General features: G+C 35.3%; 1 protein-coding gene across 3 annotated transcripts in view; it reads left to right on the top strand.

Annotated features, from left to right (window-relative positions):
* The window catches only part of Lrrc4c (leucine rich repeat containing 4C), a 1170008-nt gene that overhangs the window by 828518 nt on the left and 318561 nt on the right, over positions 1 to 22929 (top strand). The gene's annotated exons all lie outside the window — the stretch shown is intronic.

Below are 22929 nucleotides of genomic sequence, written 5' to 3' on the forward strand. Positions count from 1 at the left end.
TTTTTAAATAATCCCTAGAAGTCATTGCATTATAAATTGTGTTTCCAGATCAAAGAACATCCCTGAGTTAGGAACTTTAAATGAAGAGATTGCCTTCCTTAGTACTGCTCCCTTTAGCATCCTGACAAATAGAGGAGAAGCAATTTCTGTGGATGCTGCACTAAGAAGTTATAGTGCAACTTATTCCTCAGGACCAGGGATTAACAGAGGGTTGAGAACATAAGGGAAACAAAGGACTTTGTATCTTTTTTTCCCATAAAATTTTCTTCCATCAGTAATCTAACTAACTCAGTAATTATGGATGGAGATTTTTGGAAGAAAATATGTACAATAGGCATGCATTCCCTAGAAGGTTAAGTTAGAGGTCATCCTGGGAATGCAGAATTTCAATGGAGAAGCCCAGCTTGACACAATGTCATGTCCAATGTCCACTAATATAAGGTGATATGTTTATGTGCAGGAGCCGTGAAAAGCAGATGAGTGGTTCATCTAATAATGACTCAAAGATCAATATAAACTTAACCAGGAACTGCTGAAAGTTAGAAGGAAAAATAAAACTGCAACTGTAAACAAGTTCCAAATTCTGAGATTTAATATTTGATGCATAAATTGCATTTTATTTTCACTTGTATATTAATTATTAATACATTTTACTTATTCAACACACATTTGTTGAACACATACGATACGCCAGGCAGTGTGGGAAACAATGCCATGATGATAAAGATGAATTTCTATTCCATAACTCAATGAAGAGGAAGAATGATATTTGCAGTATGTTTCTGCTAGACTATGAGGCTTGGCACCTGCATTTTCTTCTCTTTTCTATTACTTTCTCTTCTCCCTATGGTTCTTTGAAAGAGGCCCAGACACACAGTGACTTCTTTGTAATTGTATATTAAATGTATATATGTACAACCAGTTTACTCACTATTTATTGAGGCAGAAATTTACAAAATCAAGTCAACAAAACTGCCCTGCTTTCCTGCCTTAAAATAATCTTCAAACGTAATAGAATAGTAAATGGAAAATGACATTTTAGACTCTCATAGCTTGAAGTTAAAAAAAAATGAATGATAGAAAAAAGCACATGTTGCTAAAGGATATGAAAGGATTCCATTTATTGTGAATTCTCAATTGCTTCTGGGAGTAGCAGTGGTAGTTCCTACTATGTATTTTGGAAGTGGTTAATATGTTCTAGGTACTGGGTTAAGAACTACAGAGACAGAAATAAGTATTAAGCTCCTGCCCTCAAGGATAAACTCATACATGAAAAATAACAAGCCATGATGAGAAGTTCTAATTTGAAGAATTTTTCAGTCTGTGGATTATATAAGAGGTCCATCCAGTCCAGAGAGGTAGAAATGTGTGGGGGTGAGGTCAGGGAATCATGAGAGGGTCGCCTAAGATTCCCTGAAAGAGTAATAAGTTGAACTTTAAGAACATTTTTTTTGGTAGGAATTAGTTGCTACAGAAGGAAGTTGGAGAGTTATATTAATGCAAGGTCATGGAAGCAGTGAAAAGTGGACTTTCAAGGGAGCAAAACTCTAGGACAGTGGACCTGTTGAAAGAATGCATAATACAGGTAGAAAATCAAAAACCCAGGCTGAGGCAGTGAAAAAAGAGGGAAGTTGGCTTTGACAGAATTGCAGGGGGAAATAAACAGACCCTGGTCACTATAAACATGGAGAAGAAAGGGACCCTTTGCAGGAAGCTTGCCCAGTTACATTGTGAATAAATAATAGGGCCAGAAATTTAATCCAGGACTGTGTGAGCCCCAAATCTTTAATGCTATCTTCCTTTAGATCATACTCTTAAAAATATAAAGGGAAACTTCTTAGCATTCACCAGAGAAAGCTGCACATAAGGATTGAGGTAAGTTTGGCAAAGTTATAAGGCCAGGTGAGGACATGGACCAGTGAGCAGAAAGGTGTGGGTAATCAGGAAGCTCCAGTTACAAATTTAAGACACAAGAAAAGGGAAACACAGGAGGCACTAATTTGAAAATGGGTAGAAGTTGAAGCCATAAGTCAGGGGCATCCATATAAGATTTAGTGATTTAAGAACATGAACAGACAGGATATTCAGCAGTACAAAAGAAGAGTCAGTTACAGGAAGCCAAAGTCAAGGTGACAAGTTCAATTATAGGAAACACAAAATACTAGACAAGGACCAAATCACTGCCAAATAAGAAAAGCACCCATTTCCGGAGTCAGAATACCATAGTCCAAGCATCAAGCATGGTTGGTAGTAAAGTAAATTCAGTTACTTTATAAACAAACTGCTGACAAAAAGAATTTTGAAAGTCTATCATGAGAAATTATGGTCTTAAGATCTGAATGAGGGTCAAATGACCTGAGAGATTAGTGGAATCTGCTGTACAAGTTACAGAATTATCAGACAAAATTCTGGGAAGGCCATTACAGATATTTTTCCTTTTCATTTTTAATTGTGTGTACTCTCGTGATTTCAAACGAGATGTCAGAAGAATTGGAATTACATCTGTCAAGGGCACACAAAGATGCAAATTTTTGTCCTTTTCTATTTAATATTTTCCCCCTGCTTCTGAGACATTTTTGTGGCTCAGCAGTAGGATGCAGCTAAAATTTGGTGTTGGCTATGAGATTTGAAGGATCCCAGTTGAAGGACCAATTTTGGTTGCTATGTGACTTTGGGTAATTACTTAAAATCCTGAAATTCACTTTAATGTGGGTGTTGATAATAATATACATACTTGACAGTGTTGTGAGTTGTAGATTGTATAATTTTTGGAAATGCTTAGCAAAATGCAAACTACTAAGGAAAATAGTAGTTATATAAATTGTAAGTAAATGAATAGTATTAAAATCTATGATTGTCTCATAAATTAAGACAAATTTGCTATTTTCTTATAGAATATTAGCAATTGGATGTTCAATAAAATTTTTAACATAATCACATAAAACAAAGCAAAAACTGTATAGTTTAGCTTTATGAACAGAAGAGTTAAGTATAAATTGGTCATTTAGACATATTCTTATAATTCTTAATAAGTTCTATTGCTTGATTTCCTTCCATATGAAAATTAGTCTCTTCCACTTGAAGAGGCAGGTTTGTTATCTGTTTCACTAGTTGATAAGTTTCCCAAATTCCGTGAAAGATAATAGGGTACATTTCACCTATGTCTTGGAACTATTTTGTTCTCTGACTCTTGTGGTGTCTTGTGCTAAACTTGCTCTTAATCATGCACCAAATATGCCTGTGAGAAAATACTGTGATTATTGTTTAATAAGGTCCTCAAAATGCTGAGATTTGATCATTCTGTAGAACTCAGTAAATTTTTTGAGAAGGTAAAGTTTTTGAATGAGAATGTATCTGAGAATAAAATCAAATTGCAATTAAACATCTAATTTGATGCTCTTTATGCCCCAGAGTTGGGAGAAGAAAAAGGTATGGTGAGGAGACCCAACTCTAAGGTCAGCTCTCCATTTCCAGAGATTGTGCATCATCATGGTTCAAGTGTAGGCAACAGAGTCACAGAGTTCTGCTCTTGAAATGGGCTTTGCCACTACTATGACCACGAATTTTTAAACTGTATGAGCCAATGGATTGTTATCCTTGAATAGGAAACCAGCAAACTCTCCACCTCATTGCTCAGGTTAGTAAAGATGCACAAGCAAGTGCCTGCTCAGAGTAACTTCGGAATGGTAGCTGATATTACTGTACACAAAATGTTTTAAGTCTGTTTCAGAACTTGCCTTCAATCTTAGTTTGGACACTTGATCCCATGGTGGAACACAACAATCCTGTTGGGATGCTATCAATGGGAAACATGCAAACCAAAGCTGGTTAACCGCTTTTTACGTGTGGAAGTGAATGTTGTATTACTTTCTTCAGGCTCCTGTAAGATGCTGCCACAAATTTCATGGCTTAAAACACCAGAAATCTATTATTTCCACAGTTCTGCATGCCAAAAGTTCATCGTCAGTTTCATTGGCTGGGAGTCAGGTGCATGCAGGGTTGTGCTACCTTAGAGGCTCTCAGGGACAGTCCATGTTTGTGCCATCCAGCTTCTGCTGCCTGCCAGCTTTCTTTTCTTTGTGACTGCATTGCTCCAATCTCTGGCTCCAAATTCACACTGCCTTTCCTCTTCTCTAATCTCTCCCTGCACTCCCTTTATAAGAATACAGAGAATTGCAAATAAGACCAACCAAGATAATTTCCTCCTTTCAAAATCCTTGGCTTAAACACACCTGAAAAGTTCTTTGTGGGCATGTAAGGTAACAGTCACAGGTTTTCGGTAAGATGTGGATATTATTTGAGGGGAATTACTATGTTGTAAACTGTAAACTGGCTTGATTTTTAACCTTTGGCCAAAAAGACTTCAAAGCAATGCTATATGCAGTTTGAATCCTGTCAGGAGGCACATACTGCCAGATTGTATCAAGATTAGTGCTTCTATATTTGATTATTTAGTTAAGGAGTGCTTGTCCTATCATTTTGAAAAGATTTGTAGGGTTATTTTTGGCCCCTTGTGACTAGTCATTTACAATGTTATAACACCCATCCCATTCTAAAATGAGTTCACTGGGGAATCGGAATGGTAATTTTTTAATATATTCATTTTGTATTCAAGCTGGTTCTCTTCCGAAGAAGAACTACCACAAAAACTGAGGATAAAAATGTAATCCTAAAATGATAGAGAGGACAGAGAGTAACAAAGTTTAAACATTACTTTTCTATTACTGATTTTCAGAGTAAGGGTTGGTGTAAAAGTCACTTCTACTGGTGACAGACGTGTACATATGTGTTTGCCTTTTTTTTAAAAAAAAAATTATCAGCTATATTTATTTATTCCCTGTTTTAAAATAATAGTCAATTTTTAATGCTAAAAGTATGTCAAATTTAGTCAAGATTTACTGCTTCAAGCTGGCTTCTGCATGTTATGGAAATGCCTCCCTGAGGTTCTGAGCCCTTTCTGTTATCAAACACAGCAAGAAATCCCAGGTTCACCTGCTTTTTCCCTGCTTGGATTCATCCAATCTCTGAATTCCAGGTGTTCGGAGATGAGCTCCCCTTTGTAGATTCTCCCAGTAAATACAGCTACCAAAATGGCATATGTTTTCTCATATACCAAAATAGTTTCCTAATCATATTTAAGTATTTATATTTTATTCCATGAAATTCAAAAATAATTATAATTACACAATCAATAGCATGTTAAAATTAAGTCAAGTGAAGTTCATTATTATTTTTTACTGTTTTTTTTGTGAGGAGGGGGTGGTCTCTCTGCATATGTGTTATAGGGATTTATATCTAACTTGTAATAATTATTTTCTATCTATATACTATGAGATTGGATATGTAGTTGGGATGAATTATTCAGTTTGTTTCCACGTGTAGGTTTTGTACCATACTAGTTTTATTTTACTTTTGACAGTATAAAGCATTTAAATAGTTCAGAAAGGCATACTCAGAAAAGACTAATTTCCATCCCTTGCCTTCCATCGCAGCTCCCACCAACCCTACTCCTGAATCTAATGATTGTTGGTCTTTTTGTTTGTTTCCTATAATCTTTCCTTACTAGCATACTCTTTACATTATTTTCTTGTGCTATAAACAGAGAATATTACAAAATGTCATCTTACCTTCTTTTTCTAAGCCGTAACTCCAAAACAGAATACTTTATGGACTTGTTTGTGTGTGTGTTTATGTCGTAGGATACTATAATGTGCTAATTTTTCATGTTCCCTGTTGATGTTCACATTAAGTTTTTAAAAACTCTTTTGCAATTGCAGTTAATCATGCACTGTGTGAATGCATGCATATAATATTTTGTTTTTGTGGAGTTGTATATTAAAGATAGATTCCTAGATGTTGGACTATTGTATCAGAAGGCAGAAAATATCTTTTTAAGATATCAGAACACTTTCAAATGTTGGATTTGCATGTCTTCTACTTCACTAGAAGTAAAATAAGAATAACTGTTTCTTCCTATCCTTTCCAACAAAGTATATTTCCAAGCCAAAAAAAAAAAATTGCCAAATTCATAGGGGTGACATGGTATTTCAGACTCACTTTAATTTACATATTACTTATTATCAGTATCTTTCAATACATTTAGGGACATTCACTTTTCTTTTATGGTAGATGGGTTTTATTTCTAGAAATGGTTTTGAATTATTGTTTTAAATATTAATTCTATTTATTATAACTTTTTTGTCTATAAGAAATCATGTTACAAGGATTTTGGATATCTGTATATTATTTTCTATGTTGTTCATTTAAAAATGTTTTACCTATTTACTTCTTTTGTTTTCATTTATTAGACTTTTAATTCTAATTTAACATCTCATTTGGTGAAATATTCTTTCCCTTGGTTACATTTTAAAGATGATTGTAACTCCCTTCCCCCCATGTTTTCCTGTAATCAATCAGCAACTATTTCAGTATTGTTAATTGCTATTCATCAATACTCAGACTATTTGATTTTCTGATGTGTGCTCTTTTTTTCACATCTGCAATAGTTTAATTCATATTGGTTTTGTCTATGATTTTTTTTTTCTAAATCATGGGTCACATTATTTTGCAGTAAGACATGGGAGACTATACTTTATGGCTAACCCACCATGATTCCAAATGCAGGAAGACTCTCTCACCTTGTCTCTTTCTCCTTCCCTATTATAGTAAACAAATATTTTAAACTTTTAAGAAATTCTCTTTCCTCTTCATTCTCTCCCCAACTGTCATTATATCAAGAGCTCTCTTTCCTCCCTCCAGCTTCGCTTGCCCCAGCTTCATTGAGCTTCTGCCATGTATAACATGAGGCACAGTGGGCACTCTGGAATTTCCCTTAGCTTAACCCTTGCCCCAGCCTGACATGGTCCACATAAAGGTCTTGGTACATTTGGAAGGAACTTCTTTCTGCCAAGCTTTTTACATGTTCTAACTGTGTACTCAGTCAAGGCCCCATGGACAGATGTTTATGTGAGTGGAGATTTCTCTGCAAGTGAGGCCCCTTCAGATTGTAATTTGGTGTGCTACCCCAGAGAGATGTTTTCCTAGTTACTAGTTACTACAAGTTGTCTTTACTTCTCATTATTCTCATTGATGCTACATTTCCTCTTCTTTGTACTGTTCTATAAGACAGAGGTCTTTTCTTCTAGGAAGATTTTGCCCCTTTCTGAAATTTATCTTTCTGAATTTTTTTTTGTGTCCTCAGTTTTCTTATGTGTTTTTTAAAGCTCTAATTAATTTTTCTTTAACTTTTTTCTTTTTTTCTGATTGTTAGGATAAGAGAAATAATCTTATTCAATTTCCATAGTCAATCTAAAAATGAAAAGAATTTATTTTAAAGGATTAAAATTACCTCAATTAGTAATTCAAGATTAATCTAAAAGTACTAAGGCATCAGTTTATTATTTTGGCTGGATTACTGATCCAACGTTCTTTGGCCAATGTGCCTGAGGTGTTTTTCTTTAGCTTTCATTAATTTCTGCAAAGACACCTGAATCTACTCCATTGGTCATAGATTACAGACTTCTTAGTGACAGAATACCATTCCTGAATCAAAAATCATATATGTTCATTGCCAAACTAGCAAGTGAAATTTACTTCTTTAATAAACCAAGTGTTAACTGTATAGTAATAGAGCTTATATCATTTTTTTCTCTAGGGAGTCATGGATGCTTTCTAATTTATAAGCATTTTCACCAATATTACTCAATTGCATTTTCATGATATTCCTACCAGGGAATAAATAGCAAATATAATTTCCATATAACAGGTACATGTTTGATGATTACCAAGTCACAGGTAACCAACGAGGTCTCTGTTTTAAGCATCTGATTTCAAAGTTCTTGTGTTTGTTCCTAGTTTAGACTCATCCAATATCATAGCTCTTTTAAAATAATCAAAGCAGAAGAAAAGAGAAAAACAATCCAAACAAATAAACTCCTACCAAGAAAAGGACAACAAAGAGAAACAGCACATTTAAAGAAGGATAATGATTATGCTTCTTTTATCAGGGGCATATTCTCCTGAGAATGAGACTGTTAAATGAATCAGTATTATATGGAGTCTATAAAAACTAATCCCTATGAAAAAAAATACTACCTATATTCAACAAAAATTTGGAGAACTTTAGTTCCTGGTCTTTTTGGAGCATTCATTAAAATTGTCCCTATGGTGACTGATTCTAAATTGAGAGTCAGACGATTGATGAGTCTGTGGCAGTAAAAAGAGTAGACTTTCATATGCAGTGTATAGATTAAACAGTAAAATAGTCTTATTTTTACCTCCACTCTGGAAATGCATCAAAATATTTGCTGATATTCATGGCCATTGGCTAGAAAATACAATGTTAATGACAGAAAGACAACAATGTTAGAAATAAAGAAGCACTCTATTGAATGCTACACAAAGAGAGGAAAGAATGGTTAGCTGTCATAAATGAAAGTCTACAAAAGAGTTAACTGTACTATCCTTGCTGACTAGTGCAATAAAAACATCACTATTGCACATACAGCTAAGTGAAATACATCTGAAGTTGGCATTTACTGACCACCTCCTTTGTGCAGAGCATATTGTAAACCCTGCCTCATTCATTCCTAGTAACTAGTTCATAGACATGAGATGAGAAAACTGAGGCTCAAGTACCTTTAAAAAAAAAATAACTGGTCAAGTGATGATTTCAGGTTTTAACTCACAAGTATTTGATGTGGAAGCCTCCCTGGTATTTCCTCTATATTGGGTAGCCTCAGCCATGAACAAATTTAAGGAAAGAACATTCCGGTGAGCTTTAGATCTCTCTTTTATTGAGGGTGCTTTTCCTTATGGTACTTGAGGTTGCTATAATCCTTGTCCTTGCTTTCAGCTTAATTGCTTTTCTGATATAGGATTAACTCTCTTCAAGGAAAAACAATTTAAACAGAACAGCCATTTGTTTATATTCAGACTCATACATCCAGTAGAAGCAAGGAATAATAGAGGTCATCGTTTCAAATGCCTGTGCTATCCAGATGCAGAAAATAACGGTTCCTAAGATCACAGTGAGAGAAGCAGCAAGCCAAAGCCTAGATCTTCAACATCACAAACTGTGCTCTTCCTGTAGAGAAAACTGCATAACTACCTTCCCCTCAATCTCTCTGTTGATTATTTTTTTTAAGTTTTGCAAGAAAATAAACAAGAGTTTTCTTTCTGGAGAAAGAAACTCTAGGTGAACACACATTCCATGGCTAAGGAGCAATGGTCTGTGATAGGCACATGCCACTGTAAGTGAAGGAAGTCACCTCTCATAGCAGCTGAGCTTATCCCAACTAGTTTCCTTTATTTACCACACGAATATTTATTTTATTTTATTTTGGTACCAGGCATTGAGCCCAGAAGCAACCAACCACTGAACTACATCCCCAGTCCTTTTTTATTTTTTAGTTTGAGACAGAGTCTCACTAAGTTGCTGAGGCTGGCTTTGAACTTGTGATCCTCTAGCCTCAGCCTCCAGATAGGATCACCAGCATGTGCCACTAAGCCCAGCCCACAGGAATACCTTTAGATTCTTCTTCAACACATATGCATTCTCTAAATTTGGTTCTTCCTGGCTTCTCCCTATCTCATCACCATGATTCATTGCATTCAGAAAAAATCTGTAATTGTCAGGCTCACCTACCTGCACATTGATCGGCTCTCTTCCCTAAAACTTAAACTCCAAGAGGCCTGGAACCTGGTCTGGCTGTGTACCATCTGCCACTTTCCTAAATGGAAGTGGGGCACATAGTTGGTACTTTTGAAGATTACTTCAATAACTAAATAAGTTTCAAAGGAAAATGAATGAATGAGTAACATTCATATATCATCCTCTGGGAAAGATGATGAATAATACAACTACATTAATAACATTATAATGCCATATTTTTAATGAGAACTTCTAGGGACAATAAACTCTTACACTTTTATAATGCCCCAAATTATAGAATGCATTTATGTTCACTGTCTTTCTTGATGTTTAACCTTGAATATCCTGGTCCAAGCCCAATTCTTTCAAATGTATAACAATAGGTGAATCACATAAATTTAAGTTAAAAAAATAGATTTGAGAGTAGTAATCCTTCCTTGCAATAAAGCAAATATTTTGAAAAATATCTTAAAAGTTCAAAATGTCCTTTTCTTCTACCAAGCAATGTAATTCTTCTTTGAAACCTCGAGCATTAACAGAATAAAGTCTAACTTACAAACATTTTGTTAATATTTCAACACTCATTTTGCCAATTCCCTCCAATACTTCTATCTCATCCTTGGTGCACAACTACTTGACAGTGAGAAGAATGAAGAAGGAATGAAAGAACAATTTTAATTAGGCCTTTGTTTAGGGAAGACTGTTTTTGATCAATGATCTTTTTCTTTGATATTTTGAATAGGTTCTCCCTAGATTCCTCCACGTCCCAGATTAAAGATTGAAATTAGTAAACTAAGATTGTGTTATATTCTTTACAGTCTCATTCTTGGGGCCATAGCTGACACTTAAATTCCTGAGTGTGCAACACATGGCCTTGGTTGCATAAGAGGAGCGAAGGAAACCCTAGTGTCCAGCAGGACTCTCATGTTGGAGAAGTTTCTCCCCAGAGTTAATAGGGTAACTTTCCTCAACTATAAGGAGTTTAAAAGCACATTCTCAGAGAATTTACTTCTTTAGTCTAGATCAATGATATTACCAAATTTCCACTTTTATATACGCTGGCAAGTGAAAAACAAAATTTAATAACTAATAGAACCAGCAAGACCATGCAATTTGTTCTCAGTCTCCCAGTAAGTCACTAACCAAGACTAAATTCCATGTTTCCAAATGGTTTTCCAAACTCCTCTTCTTTTCAAGGTGCTGTAGAGATAGGAGTTAAGTAAGCATTTCTCAAGGACAGATTCATTTATGAATTTTCAGAATCACATGGGGATTAAAACAAGCAAAGCAAAGAATAAAATGGCAGTCAATGTAACGGAAAGAAGTGAAGGAAATCTAACCATATTTTAAAGGAAAGGAACAATTTGAAGACTTGTCATTGAGGGAAATAATACAAAGAATGGCAATAACAAAAAGGCTTGGATTCTTCTGAAAACAAAGGCAGGTAGGTTAAGGGGTGCATCACACCCCTGTTCAGGAGAGAATCAGCACTGCCCAGAGCAGAAATGCTACCCCCATGCCAGGTCGCCCTTCTACAGGTCTCTTACAAAGAGGAAGCAGCTATGGAAAAGGTGGACAAGCAACCTATTCTTAGTTCAAAGATTTTTAATAACATCTCCCAAACTTAGTACTTCCATCTTGAAGCAGAAAGAGGGCAGCAGTCTTCCTTTTCACCTAAAATTATATCATTTTTGAGAACTACAAGCTCTGAATCAAAGCACAAAAAGCACTTTCATTGGCACCTGGCTCAAACTCCTCCCTTCACAGATGAATCCCAGAAAATTAATGGAACAAGCTGTAGAAAATGAAAGAAATGCATGAGCAGAGTGGGCTGTTTTTGTCTTGGATAAATCAGATCACTTTAGCCTCAGAAGCTGAACCAAACTGAATTATTGCTGGAATTTAAAAGGATAAAGATGAAAAAGCATCAACATACTTTTGCACTTTGTGTTTCATGGTGGCAAACCTTTCTGAACTTCTTGGATGCACATTAACTGGGCTGAACCCAGGACAGAAAAAAAATTAGAAAACGTTTAGTAGGATATTTGTCTAAGAGGAGAGGAATTTAAAACTGTAATATTTATGACCTTCCTTTTCTCCTTCAAATTGTTAGTACCTGATATAGTCAGCTTTTTAATAACTGTGACCAAAATACCTTTATTTAGAACAATTTAGAGGAGGGAAGGTTTATTCTGACTCAGTTTCAGAGGTTCAGTCCATGGTCTGCCCATTTCATAGCTCTGAACCCAAGGTGAGGTGGAACATCATGGCAAAAGGACATGACGAGGAAGGCAGCACAGGACATGTCAACCAGGAAGCAGAGAGAACTCTGCTCATCAGCAACAAAAATACAAACCCCAAAGGCACACCCCCAGTGACCTACTTCCTATATACACTGCCTGCAGTCACAGCTCAGTTAATCCATATCAGTGGATTAATTCTTCTATTAAGTTATATCTCTTGTAATCTAAACACTTCACTTCTGAATATTCTTGCATGTCTCATTCTTGCTTTGGTGAGGCATGCATAGCTAAACTACAAATGCACACTTCTTTTCTATTTCTCACAATTTTGTGAGATTTACTGCCTGGTACTGTATTATCATTCTCATCTCAGAAGTAGAAAGTGCATGAGACACCTTTGAAACTAGTTAAATTTTTTAAAATCTGTGTTCTTCAGTTCAATCTTTACATATTAGAATATAGTCTAATAAACTATAAACCTTTATAAAAATGGTAATTGAACTGAAATTATATTTAGTGTGATTCCCCTGGTAATTTATACAACTTCCTCTTTTTTTCTCTGATGGTACAACCCACTTCAGTACCAGCAGCCTTTGGGCACAGAGGTAAGGCAATGGTTTGTAGCCATGGTCTGCTCTGGACAGAATGTTCCTCTTTGAAAACAAAACCAAAACAGAACCACTTAGTTTGACATATGAGTCTGGGATTGAGTCATAATTTTATAATCTATTTCAAAAGATTAAAAAGAGAAGTACATTTATATACTGTACACACTAAAATTGATAATTTCAACATGAATGTACAGAGCTCTTTTACACACACACACACACACACACATACACATTCATGCACATCTCAGCTACTGGTTTCTATGATAATTAATTTTATGTGTCAATCTGACTGAGCCATGGTGTCCAGTTTTTTGGTAAAACTCCAAGTCTAGATGTTGCTGGGAAGGCATTTTTTTAGATGAGGTCAAAATATAAATCAATAGACTTGAGTAAAGCTGATTACCACCTATATGGTAGCCCTATCCAATCAGATGAAGGTTTTAAGTGAAAATAACCAGATTCTTCCAGAAGAGGAGAGATTTCAGTGATTTCAGTCACCAAGCTCCCTTTGAACTCAAGACTGCAACATTAATTCCTACAGGAATTTGCAGCCTGCTGGACTACTCTGTAAATTACAGATTTAGCCAATTCCCCCTCCCTCTCCATATGTCTACATTTATACATATTTCTACATATATGTCTGATTGGTTCTTATCTCTGCAGAATTCTAATACATTTCATAACTTATCTAAATACAAAGTGGCTATAATATGCAGGCTCAAAATTTTATCACCTCTCAACTGCTTTGCCAATTTAACTCAGGCTGTGGACTAACAGGATATGCAGAAACTCCTAGTGTGTAAGTCCGCTCCAAAGCCTGCTAGCAGCAAATGTGCACAGTTTTATTACATATAAACTTCTAGGAATTCCTACTTTCTGAACAACTTCAACAGGCATTAAGACAAAACAATGAGTCCAGGTGTGGTATCCCAGAAGGGAGAGCTAATACTGCAGTCTAGCATATCTTGGCCTGGTTTTTCTGCTGCACTATGCTTCCTGCTGGCTGTGCTACTCCAAGAGATGGTATTCTCTGCACATTAGAGTTCTGCTAGAATTATGAAAATAGCACATTTCTTCCAACTTCAGTATCCATTTATGTATACTTTACACAGATATTCTACTCATCTCTGTTTAAGGACATGTTTGCAAACATTCGGTTCTCTTCATTCTTGAAAAAATTTGAGGCCTAGCATGACCACAGTCTCTACTGCGGGGCATGGCAAAGTCAGTACCCAGAAAACTGTGTCTAATTTCCAGTGTCTTGAAAAAGTTCTTTTTTCCCCTCTGCTACCCCTTCATTCCTACAGAAATTAATTACATAAACACCATGTGAGTTTCCACTTGTTAACAACAGGGTACTATTACTAATAAAATAGTGGAGCATAATTATCAAACCCACACATTCTCTGTAGTAGTAGATATGGCAATTCAATCTAGTTCAGGGAGATAATAATTAAAAAGGAGAAATCAGTTCCACAGGGAACACGGCACAATGCTAAAGAAAGATACAGAGAAGAAAGAAATTTTAAAACAGAAGAGGAAAAGAAGGAGGCTTTTCAACTTACTCTGAGAATTTTCACCTCTTACACAGTGTTCTACTTCTGCTCTCCACTCCCAGCTTGGCTCCACCCAGGCTGTGTCGGACAGAGTCCATACCCAGTAGTACTGCCAAGGCTGAGATTGTGCTGAATGATGTACAGATGTTTTCTCCTCAGTAATGGCACTGTGGCTGCATCTTTTTCCTTTTAAGAAAATTGAAGCTCATATGAATCAACTCGAATGTTCATGCCTCATCAAACAAAAGCACAGTTTATGAAAATGTAAATGATCATATATTCATTTGGTAAATTAAACATGACACATCCTGGCCCGTGACTTGAAAGCATTGTGATTTAAACTAAAGGGAACAAAGTTTGGGGAAAAGGAAGAAGAGAAATTAAGGAATACTGTGCATAATAAAAATGACTTGAACTCTCTTGATGAAGGCATCATTAAAAGGGTCTTTTAGCTTATTTTAAGAATAAATTGGTATTCTACATGGGAAAAATGGCTGTCTCATCATTAAGAGATATATTGAATTTCTAATCATATTATTTAAGTCTTAGGTGATTGTATTCAATCACCTAATTGATATCTCTAATACCTTGTAATATGTAAAGTGATAGTAATGATATAAATGCACACAAGTATTATAATGATTAAGTGGAAAATCACCAGTAATATACCTAGCATATTGTTTGTAACATAGTAGGCATTTAATAATTATTAGCTGTCTGCTTTTAGTCTAGTAGCAAGATGTTTCTGGACTACACTATCTTACTAACACTTTAAGACAGGGATTGTGAAGCTCAGTAGTGCCTAGAACACTTCTTCTATAGTGTTATAGATATTCCTCAAATAGATTATATGGTCAAATAAGGTTAGAAATGGTGGATTAAACCCATTTCTTTACTATAAGACTTTTTAAAGCCTTTAATAGGCTAATTTCAAATATGAATCTCCAAAGAAGAGATAGAATGCAGTGGTTCTAATGCATTTGATCAAGTAACCTTCTGTTCATCCAGCCTTTTGATGGTCTAAAGTTCCTTAGCACATATGTTAGGAAATTTTGCAAACTGTTCTTGAAATGAATGGTCAAACTTCTTCTGTACTTCAACTTATTTGCAGCCCTTTCTTTAACATAATAACATGGGATCCTATTCTCCTTTAAAAACAATACTTAAATATTAAGTTATCAGAGCATTTGTCTTACCTACCAAATCTCGAGCCACCTTCTCTGTCACTATTTTAAATTGAACTTGGTAACAACAGTGTACATTTGTCAGTTGCTTCTCTCAGATCCATATGGTACCACAAACCCCTGCCACCAGAACTGTCCCTCCACTACACACACACACACACACACACACACACACACACACTCATACAAACATACACGACAAACACACCTCAACAGGAACATACCTCTCCTCCATGGTACACTTACCACACCCAGTTCCAGGGGATGATCAGTATGTTCCATCCCCTGGGTCGCAGTTTGTAATCATTGATGGGCACAAGAAACAGGTAAAGTTAATAAAAGAGTAAATCACAGGTTTCACTGGTGACTGCAGGGTGACACACTGTATTTTTACTGATGATCTTGGATAAGGATGATGTGACACTTTCAGGTTTTCCAATATTTTTACTTATTGATTTATTTAATGCTTGAAGAGTTTTGTGGTAGATCCTAAGGAGCTTCTGGAGATATGAATAATAGAATAAAAAGGAAATGAACCTGTTATTCAGGACCATTAGCTCAATCTTAGCTAATATCAGCTCTACATCTGGATTTCATAGATGTGGAAGCTATTAATTTTCTTTTCTGTTCTCTTTTTGTATATCTCTGAAATACTTGTTATTTCTGTATAATACATATTTATTTTAGTGTGTTAAGTTTTTCTCTTCCCATTGTGTTTCATAAGGTCTGTGAGACCAGAAATTCTATTATCTTTCTTACCCCAACGTTCTTATAAAGCACAATTTCTGGCCTATAATTAGTAATATTCAGTAATATTTCATTTAATATATCTTTATGTTCATCTTTATCAGAGCTCCATGCTACTTTCAACACTCTACATATTCTTCATAAATAAATGATGGAATTTTATTTGACAATTTAAGAAAACAAATAGGATATTAAAAAAAGAAAAGAACAAAGAATCTAAAACCTACACTTATGACTTAGGTCACATCAAGTCATCTGGATTCTGTTGATTTTCAAGTTTAGAAGAAAGTCTATGCTTCTAGTTATCCCTGAAAAATAAATACATAAGCCAAATAAAATTATCTTAACCTCACCTCTTCCTTCTGTAGCACTGACATTTAATATGATTGCTTCTAAATAGGATTTTAAATAAACTCAAGTTATGGATGAAATGGGTTAGATTCATCCTTCATTAGCATTATCAATATTTGATAACTGGAATTCATAGACTTGTATCATGAATACTAAGAACACTTCATTTTGAATCATTTACAAGCACTTTACTGAAAACATATCCTTGTTCAGGAAAAGTGTTTAGTGTTAGGAGAGAACATTGGGAGATATTATGGATTCTAGTAAATGGATCACTGAATTCTTTGTTTCCCTTCTTCCTTCTCTTTATTGCTCTCTCCTTTCACCGTGTTTTCTTCTTTGTATAATTCATATATGTGCTTATTACAAAACTCTGGTTCAATTTTCAAGTATTACTTTGTTTCATAGGTGCCTTTTCAATTGGTGATTTCACATCCATTATATACTTTAAAATAATGATCTTCATTCAATATAAGATCTTCATTAGATTACAAGGAGAGATTTTTTAGAAAGATTTTACAGTATAATGAAAGGATACAAGAATTATATGCCTTAGACACTGAGATATTGGATCTAAATGGATCATTTCATTGAGTTATCAAACAGTTTTCTGAAATAAAACACATTATCTCTATTTCTCTATTGAGCACTTACTGTGTGTCAAATGCTATAGTCCGAACACTTCTGTTGGACTAACTTATTTCATCATAGCAACTCATTGAAGCAATTTTTTCTTTATATCCATTTTATGGATGAAGATACTAAGGCTCTATAAAGAAAATTATATTGCCCAAGGTCATGCAGTTAATAAGTGGAAGAGCTAAGATTCAAATCTAGGCTATGTGAGCCTGCATCCTATTTGTTTCTGGAACAGTCATCATTGGATGCCATATTGGTCTGAGCTTAAAGTGCATACTCTTTCCATGATCTTCCATCAAAGCCCTTACATTCAGAGGTTCTGACTTATGTTTCTAGATTTAACACTAATAATATAATTTGATCTGTCTGGGGTAACAAGACTCATCTCACCTGTGAAGTTTGCTTTTCTTTTTTCACCTTTTAGATTTTTAAAAGTTTATCTAAACATATGCCCATCACTTCAAACTTTAGACTTGGGTGTTTAATTGTCATGTCTTTCAATTCTTATCTGTATCATGAGCAAATTTTTATTTCAAGAATAATCATTTCCTCATCCCACCATTCTTCTATTTTTCCCTTTCCTTCAGATAGTTCTACTGTAGAGAAGCCATATATTGCTAACATATAGTACGGTGTCTGATGTATGGTGTTTGCCCAAATAACATAAGACGGAAAGAGAAGTGCAGTTCAGGTTGTTGGAGTTGGTCCCAGTGAGGCCACTAGGCAGCTCCAGGAGGAAAATAGGATTGAATTTTTTGAGGAAGAGTTGAGCACCCAGATTCTGTAGCTATTGAAATGACTGCTGCGATTGTCTTGCTGCTTTCCTCTTTTAGCTTTTTCCTCCCATGAACGTGCATTGTTGCTGAAAGGAATTTGATTGTCAGCCAGAGATAGTGAAAGTCTTTTGTCTAGTTCCAATCCTCAACCGCCTTTGCAGGCATAATGCGCATCTCGTGCTGTGCCAGGGATGTGATTCAACTTTCACCTGGCACAAACAACTCAAGAGGTCAAAGGGGAGTCAGCACACAAAGGGGGCTGTTCTGGTTTGGTGGCACCAACAACAGGGACCCCTGGTTGGGAAGGATTTGTGTGGTGGACATCATTCTAGAGCAGGAAATGCTCCTCAAATTCAGACTCCCAAATAGAGCCTCGTGAGTCACCATTATTTTTTTCTTTCCCAGTGGTTCTGCTTTGTCTATAATGTATCTGTTCCAGCTTTAAGAATGGAGAGAGGCAGCGTTTCTGGCTGACTGGATTGGCTGTATCATATAATCATTAAATGTTTTAAAACTGAGTCTGAATTTGAAGGTGTTAGAAAATTCACAGGAGGCCATTCTTTGTGTGGCTTTGAAATTATTTTCAATTACAGATTAGAGCATGGCAGTGTCTGTAATATCATTTAATGAGGCATAATGCTTCCTTTTGTCATTTTCGCCTCTGATTGAGATGGGCACCCTTACGCCGACTGACAGATTCCTGAGTGCTGACAATCACTCCAGCAGATGAGAAGGACAGTGATGCTGCAAATGAATGCCAATGAAAGGGATAGATTTTTTTAAAATAAATTGTATAAGAGTTCCAAATTGGATATAATTGGGATATATTCATCAAATTTTGAATTTGGACTCAACAGTAATAGGAATTTAGTCCTGAAATATTGAATAAGAGACCACTTAAGAAATAGGAGTCATTGATTGTGTATATACGTGCAGAGGGGAAAAGTTTGCTGAAAATATTCAGTAGCTATTTTTTCCACATCTAAAGACAATTAATCTGAAGAGTGTAATACATTTAATACACAGGTTTTGCCTACCTGTGCGCATATATGTGTGTATGTACTCATCTCTTCACATATCTGTTCATTTAGGTTCTTTTTACCTCTCTACATTAAAATTTCTAAATATTTACCAGTTACCTATAATGATTCTCAAGAAGTGTGGTCCTGAGAGAGATACTGTAGTAGACCATACAAACAAATAAAAGCCATGGAAATAAATGCACCTCTGATATCTAATTGTTTTAAACACATGAAAGTGAATATGCTAGAATATTGCAATTGTTCAATAGAATACACATCCCAAGGGATTTTAGGGTTTTTAGTGTGATTTGGAATTCTGGATTCTCTAATCTTTTGATAGATTGCTGAAATCCTTGTTAACCAAAGAAAATAATTTGAATGAGAAAAAAGTTATTTTTACTCTATTTACTCATTGAATAGTGTCCTGAGAATGATGGGGAAAAAAAAGTCTTAGGAAGTAGACAAGGAAGATCACAGAAAGAACTGTGAAGACTTATGGATAATAGAAAGATAAACGGAAAGGAGTTGCATTGATAAGAATGTATTCTTTTATTAATTATTTATTTATTTTTGGTACCAGGGATTAAACCCAGGGGCACTTAACCACTGAGTCACATCCCCTGTCCTTTTTAATATTTTATTTAGAGACAGGGTCACTCTGAGTTACTTAGGGCCTCACTAAATTGCTGAGTCTGGTTTTGAACCTGCTATACTCCTGCCTCAGCCTCCCAAGCTGCTGAGATTATAGGCATGCACCACTGTCCCTGGAGAGAATGTATTCTTTAAGGACAGAAGGTCCCAGGAGAAAGTCAGGTTATCAGACAATAGATTATTAACAATTCTGATATTCATAGACAAGAGTCTGAATATTATTGAGTTAAGTATACTAGGTTGTTTTAAATATTTACATGAAAAACAGTTCTGAAATACAGTATTTTAAATTTTTTAATATTATTTTATTTTAGTTATAGGTGAACACAATACCTTCATTTTGTTTTTACATGTTGTGCTGAGGATCAAACCCAGGGTCTTACTCATGCTAGGAAAGCACTCTATCACTGAGCTACAACCGCAGTCTATAAATACAGTATTTTAAATAATAGTAGTTAATTCTTTCTATGTGCAAACATAGGCAATGTATGGGTAGTAATGATTCTATGTTCAAAATCCAAGTTGTCATCCTCAACATGTGGTCCACAACTTTTTATCTTGTATGGCTATTTACATTCTAGTGGTAATATTTCCCTTCCAGTCTCTGAACAACGAGTAAAGGTACAAATGTTCTCTGTCCTTTAAATACATATGCTGGAAGTCACACAAGCCACATTTATTTACATTATTTTATCCAGAACATGGCTACATCTCTCTGTGCAAAAGAATAAGAATAATTTTTCTGCTATTCAATCACATGGTCAGGTGAGATTTGTATTATATTGCTGTAGAAGAAAACATAAATGAACACTCTAAGAAAATTAGTGATTTCTGCAATATAAAGCCATAGAAAATTTTAAACTACACAAGATCAAATCTTTGCATAAATGATAGAATTAAGGAGGGAAACCATCAAAAAAGGGAGCAAGGGAGACAGGTTAATATGCTCTGGGAGCAATGCTTTAGTTAATAATAATTAGGGCCTCAGCTAGGAAAATGGAGAGAAAAACTTGTATACGTTGAAGATTCATTGAAGAGGGAAGATTGAAACCATATTTGGCGATTCATAGTCTGGAAGACTATGAGAGAACTGAAGGTAACTTTCATCTGTTTCCCCACCCTCATTATACAGTTAACCTTTTAATTCTTAATTTTACGTGTGTGTGTGTGTGTGTGTGTGTGTGTGTAATTTATATGCTTTCTTACACTATAAGTCTATAATTTTCTTTTACAATCTTAAAAATTGTTTTATGATGGTTATTTACCAACATGTGATTTATTTTTATTGTATTTAAATTTTTTTTTAATTTGCATGGTTTAGCCTCAAGTAACTTATTTTTTAGACTGACACAGGAAATATAAAATTCAGAGTCACTGACTTTTTAAAGTTCCCTCATTTTGACTAGATGTAGGATTCAGGATTCTAAATTACGTTTTCAACTTTGAAAGCAGTGTCATACAAACAGATAGTCTTTTTAGAGCTTTTAAGACAATAAAATTTCCTTCCTCCCATCTTCCCTCCTTTCTTCCTGTTTCTCCTTCTCTTCCACTTTCTCTCTCCCTTTCTTTTTTTCTATAAGACCACAATGACTTTCCTTCTCATTTTTTATACACTTGCTCTAAAATCTCTTAAAATTATCTTTACAAAATTAACCTCTCCCCAAACTACATCTGAACACAAAACTGCTTTTATTGGTACTGAGACCTCAGTAAGAATATTTCTTGCTGAAGATAGTTTTCTTCAACATAGGAAATTTATGTCTTTTATAATCTCCTTCCCTCTGTTGACTGTATTTTCTTATTGTAAAATTCCATCTAGATGTCCCTTGAAGCTCCAAAGTCTATAGTTATTCTACATTAACTTCTTTATCTCTATTTTTTCCATATTTAAGCTTTCCTCAAGTTTTGTCATTCAGATCTCCAACTATAAAATCCTATTCAAGATCCCACTCAAATATTTATAAAAATCATAATTTGGATTCATACAATTTTCTATGTTTTATAATAGTATCATTATGTTTAATAAATTGCTATAATATACCTATAGATAATATTGATTTAAATTAAACTTCCTACAGGGTTAATTAAGTCTGTCCACCTAAAGAGTTCTCTTTAAAGATAATGATTTTTCTCACATTTCTGGTAACCCTAAATTGAAGATTTATATGCTGCATTGAAGGGAATCTGCGGGCTGGTGGGCACCATTCAGTAGACATTTTTCCCCCAAGTAGCCCCTCAATGAGAGGAAGTCATATGCTAGTAGAATGAAAGTAAAAGATATGAGCCTCAAGAGTGTCATGTTAGGTACTGAAAACACGGTATTATCAAAGAGATAGGTAATTCCACACTTCCTAGTTGGAACAGTTACCATGCATCAATCTCAATGCCACCTTTACATACTAATATGACCATTAATATTCATCTCTATGCAGTTTGAATTTTGCAGATAAAGTGAGTTGGCCTGCACAGAGAAAAAGAAATATGCCCAGAATACAGTTCTGCACTATTTATTTCAATTACAGGTCTGAGGTAGGAGTACCAATGTCACCAATACAAAGCATACAAAGGGACATTTAAAGGAGACACTCAGACATGATTTTGATGAATACTAGAGGCAACAGTGTCTGCAAAAAGAGAATGTGCCTGGGGAAAGGTGATAGAATGGACCTTTTTCCCTCTGTCATGGGAGTTTGAAATGAAATTAGGACTCAGATAAAAGAGAATAAGGACAGATGAACAATTCAAGCATGGAATATTAAGTGCACAGGAAATAGGAACCTAGTTGCCACCCCGCCCCCATCTTACCTTCCCTTCCTCTCTTGGGAAATTTCAAAGCTGGCACTGAAGCAAATAGGGTAGAAGTATACTTTGGGAGTATTACATAATGCTGGATGTGTTGCCCAGCTTCCTGCCTCCAGGCAGAGCTCTAGTTAAATCATTCTGGACAGATGGATGCCTATCCTGGGAGAGCAGAGACAGTTAGGACTGAGGATGGACAGACAAGCTGCATGCCAGGCTGCTTCCATCTGGAACTAGTGAATACTTCCTTTCATACAAAGTTAGTAATCATGCTGCTCACACAGTGCCCTTCATGATTGCTATGGGATATACTTTCAGATCCTTATACTTCCCTTATGATCTAGGTAAGTTATATTTTAGGGCATGAATTCATCAGCTGATATTTTTCAAGTGTACACAAATGATTGAATCAACTGAGCTCTGCTTTTGTTGCTGTGAAACCCATGACAGATGACCTTCCCATGCACCAGAGGAGCAAAGCTCTGAGGTACTTCTGACACACCACTCCCACGTAAGCGGATTCTGAATAACACCCACTTTACCACTCCCATTTTGGAAGCATTTTAAAATTAAAATAGGAATCAACTGTTGGCTTTACTACTGATAAATATTAGAGAATAAACATTGAACTACTCTGCTTTTTACCTGAACCCTGGCCTTTGGACAAGCTTACTCTTAAGGTATCTTGTATGTTAGAC

The sequence above is a fragment of the Sciurus carolinensis genome, chromosome 11, assembly GCF_902686445.1.
Source record: "Sciurus carolinensis chromosome 11, mSciCar1.2, whole genome shotgun sequence".
Classification (NCBI taxonomy): domain Eukaryota; kingdom Metazoa; phylum Chordata; class Mammalia; order Rodentia; family Sciuridae; genus Sciurus; species Sciurus carolinensis.